We start from the raw sequence: 4,454 nt of genomic DNA, 5'->3' as shown, positions 1-4,454 counted from the left end.
CTTCCTTCCTTCCTTCCTTCCATCCTTCCTCAGACAGGTAAAAAGGCTCTCCTAACCCGTCAAGTCAGATCACTATTAATCCTTGTAAGTACTTCTAGGGCTGTTCTGCTTTGAAGTTTCTGTTAGGTAAAGGTGGTGATGGTGTAAAACTGACCTTAGATCAGTGGCACCACCATCCTACTCAGCTGCAAGGGAGGACGGTTAGATACACTTGGACGTCTTCTAACAGAGACACGTTACGGGCCTGTAGTTATTTACGGTTTGAGCTGTTTCCTGTAGAATCAGGAAGTTGATTAGAAACTGTAAGTTTCTGTTTTTAAACTCAACCGCTTTTTTTAACTGTGTGTGTGTGTGTGTATGTGTACGCCTTTGTGTGTGATTTGGCCTGGTGTTTGGTGTGTGTGTGTGTGTGTGTGTGCGTGCCTTTGTGTGTGTCTTGGCCTAGTGTTTGGTGTGTGTGTGTGTGTGTTTGTGTGCGCCTTTGTGTGTGATTTGGCCTGCTGTTTCGTGTGTGTGTGTGTGTGTGTGCGCGCCTTTGTGTGTGTCTTGGCCTGGTGTTTGGTGTGTGTGTGTGTGTGTGTGTGTGTGTGTGTGCTCTCTTCTTAACAGAGAGATTCTATGTCACATAATCTACTAAAGGATCTCTGTTTTAAATGTCAGTGCTTCACCTTTTTCTATTAAATTTTTTTATCTGTGAACCTTATAAAACAACAAACAAACACACACTTGTTTCATTCATATTATCAACCAACAACTCACATTACAGGAGCACAACAACAACTCCCTGTGTTACTACGGTGACAGACGCAGTAGCAGATGCTGTGACCGTTAGAATGAATTCCAGGAAGTACCCGATTACAGATCAACACAATGTTAAATGTATGATCTGCAGTTGAAACAATGTTAAATGGATAATCTGCAGTTTAAACAATGTTAAATGGATAATCTGCAGTTTAAACAATGTTAAATGGATAATCTGCAGTTTAAACAATGTTAAATGGATAATCTGCAGTTTAAACAATGTTAAATGGATAATCTGCAGTTTAAACAATGTTAAATGGATAATCTGCAGTTTAAACAATGTTAAATGGATAATCTGCAGTTTAAACAATGTTAAATGTGGAACACCCCACCTCTGTTTTGGTTGGAGAAATGTAACCACTCTCCGATTAGTAGATGGACTGACGATCCGTAATATCAGAATATACTTTGAATCATGCTTTGAGGCTGTACAGTGTTTATTTCCAATGAAATGACATGTTACCTCTTATATTACATCTTACCAAGGTCTGGTACAGTAATGGAAGAGAAGAGAGATATAAAATATGGACATAGAGAGAGAGAGGGGGAGGGATATATAGAGAGAAATGGGGAGAGAGATAGAGGGAAGAGAGAGCAATTTAAAATATGGACATAGAGAGAGAGATATATAGAGAGAGGGGGGAGAGATAGAGATTAAGAGAGCTAGAGAAAGAGAGGGAAGAGAGAGATATAGAGAGGGGGGAGAGAGAGAGAGATATGGGGGGATAGAGAGAGTTAGGGAGAGGGGTTGAGTGGAGGGGGGGAGAGAGAGAGAGAGAGAGACCAAGCCTCCATTCCTTCTGCCTCATCAAACGTAACAGTTATGACACATAGCCAAGCACAATGAGGTACTGTGTCTTAAACAGACAGTAGAATCATATCTATACCACTGTAAACTTATAACTGCAGAAGATGACAGTTTGATATTACAAGGTCCTGTTACATTATCCGTAATTTGGATTTGACTGGATGGGAAAGGATTTGATGGTGTGTAGTAGTAGAGAGGAAACACTGACAAAGGGAAGGGACAGACAGACAGACAGACAGACAGACAGACAGACAGACAGACAGCAGGCAGGCAGGCAGGCAGGCAGGCAGGCAGGCAGGCAGGCAGGCAGGCAGGCAGGCAGGCAGGCAGGCAGGCAGGCAGACAGACAGACAGACAGACAGACAGACAGACAGACAGACAGACAGACAGACAGACAGACAGACAGACAGACAGACAGACAGAGAGGCAGAGACAGACAGACAGACAGACAGACAGACAGACAGACAGACAGACAGACAGACAGACAGACAGACAGACAGACAGACAGACAGACAGACAGACAGAGAGACAGACAGACAGACAGACAGACAGACAGACAGACAGACAGACAGACAGACAGACAGACAGACAAGATAGAGACAGAAATACAAACAGAGAAAGAGAGAGAAAGAAAAGAAAAAGAAGAAAGGAGAGAGATTTAGAGAGAGAGAGAGAGAGAGATGGTTGGAGACAGAGAAAGAAAGAAAGACTGATGAAGAGAAAGAGCGAGAGAGATACAGATGGGTTTCTATAGGCAAACGGGAGAGATTTGGAACGAGAGAATATTGCATCATCCCCATCAACCAATCAGAGGGCTCAGTTAAAATGTTCAAAGGGCGTGTCCTAGCAACAGCGGAGTGAATACCAGAGCAGCCATCATTGGATCTTGGTTGGTAAGATCACCTGTTAACATACAACACACACACACACACACACTCACACTCACACTCGAGACATTAGACATGTATGTCAGTCCTTTCGGTATAAAGATAGAGGACTTATAAAAGGGAGAGGGTTTAAGGTATACACATACACTGCATATATATCGACAGGTTAGAGGTTCTACTGTACGCTCTGTGTTGAGAGAAACTGTCGAATACCCTTATTCTGTATTAAATATTGATCAATACTGTATTGTAAACTGAATTATAATTGTAGCCAATATATTCAATACATGCAGTATTGATAGAATCACCAGCCTTATTATGCAGACAAACATGAAGTTTGTTACAGTTGATTATGAATGAAATCTATAAAAAATCTAGAGATTCCAGATCAGAGTAGGGATGACCAGGGATGTTCTCTGTTTAGTGAGTCCTCCAGATCAGAGGCAGTAGGGATGACCAGGGATGTTCTCTGTTTAGTGAGTCCTCCAGATCAGAGGCAGTAGGGATGACCAGGGATGTTCTCTGTTTAGTGAGTCCTCCAGATCAGAGGCAGTAGGGATGACCAGGGATGTTCTCTGTTTAGTGAGTCCACCAGATCAGAGGCAGTAGGATGACCAGGGACATTCTCTGTTTAGTGAGTCCTCCAGATCAGAGGCAGTAGGGATGACCAGGGATGTTCTCTGTTTAGTGAGTCCACCAGATCAGAGGCAGTAGGGATGACCAGGGATGTTCTCTGTTTAGTGAGTCCTCCAGATCAGAGGCAGTAGGGATGACCAGGGATGTTCTCTGTTTAGTGAGTCCACCAGATCAGAGGCAGTAGGGATGACCAGGGATGTTCTCTGTTTAGTGAGTCCTCCAGATCAGAGGCAGTAGGGATGACCAGGGATGTTCTCTGTTTAGTGAGTCCACCAGATCAGAGGCAGTAGGGATGACCAGGGATGTTCTCTGTTTAGTGAGTCCTCCAGATCAGAGGCAGTAGGGATGACCAGGGATGTTCTCTGTTTAGTGAGTCCTCCAGATCAGAGGCAGTAGGGATGACCAGGGATGTTCTCTGTTTAGTGAGTCCTCCAGATCAGAGGCAGAAGGGATGACCAGGGATGTTCTCTGTTTAGTGAGTCCTCCAGATCAGAGGCAGTAGGATGACCAGGGATGTTCTCTGTTTAGTGAGTCCTCCAGATCAGAGGCAGAAGGGATGACCAGGGATGTTCTCTGTTTAGTGAGTCCTCCAGATCAGAGGCAGAAGGGATGACCAGGGATGTTCTCTGTTTAGTGAGTCCACCAGATCAGAGGCAGTAGGGATGACCAGGGATGTTCTCTGTTTAGTGAGTCCTCCAGATCAGAGGCAGTAGGGATGACCAGGGATGTTCTCTGTTTAGTGAGTCCACCAGATCAGAGGCAGTAGAGATGACCAGGGATGTTCTCTGTTTAGTGCCTCTCTGAGTCCTCAGATCAGAGGCATCTAGAGATGACCTAGGGATGTATCTATCTCTGTATTAGTGACCTCTCTATCCCAGATCAGAGGCTATCCCTCTTCAGGGATGACCATCCCTCTATCCCTCTACCTCTCTATCCCTCTACCTCTCTATCCCTCTATTTATGAGTCCTCTCTAGGCAGTAGGGATGACCTAGGGATCTCTTCTCTACCTCTTCATCCCTGTATGAATCTCTATCCCTCTTCATCCCTCTATTTCTCTATCCTCTAAGCATTTAAGAAATCCCTGTAATCCCTGAGGACTCTTCTGGGTGTCATCCCTCTAAAATCTATCTACCTCTCTATCCCTCTACCTCTTCATCCCTCTACCTCTCATCCCTCTATCTCTTCATTACCTTCTTCCCTCTTTCATCCCTCTACCTCTCTATCCCTCTATCTCTCTATCCCTCTACCTCTCTATCCCTCTACCTCTCTATCCCTCTATCTCTCTATCCCTCTACCTCTCTATCCCTCTATCTCTCTATCC

This window comes from Oncorhynchus tshawytscha, linkage group LG31 (assembly GCF_018296145.1).
Source record: "Oncorhynchus tshawytscha isolate Ot180627B linkage group LG31, Otsh_v2.0, whole genome shotgun sequence".
In the NCBI taxonomy this organism is placed as follows: domain Eukaryota; kingdom Metazoa; phylum Chordata; class Actinopteri; order Salmoniformes; family Salmonidae; genus Oncorhynchus; species Oncorhynchus tshawytscha.
The sequence above is the reverse complement of the archived record's forward strand: the minus strand, read 5'-3'. Positions refer to the sequence as shown.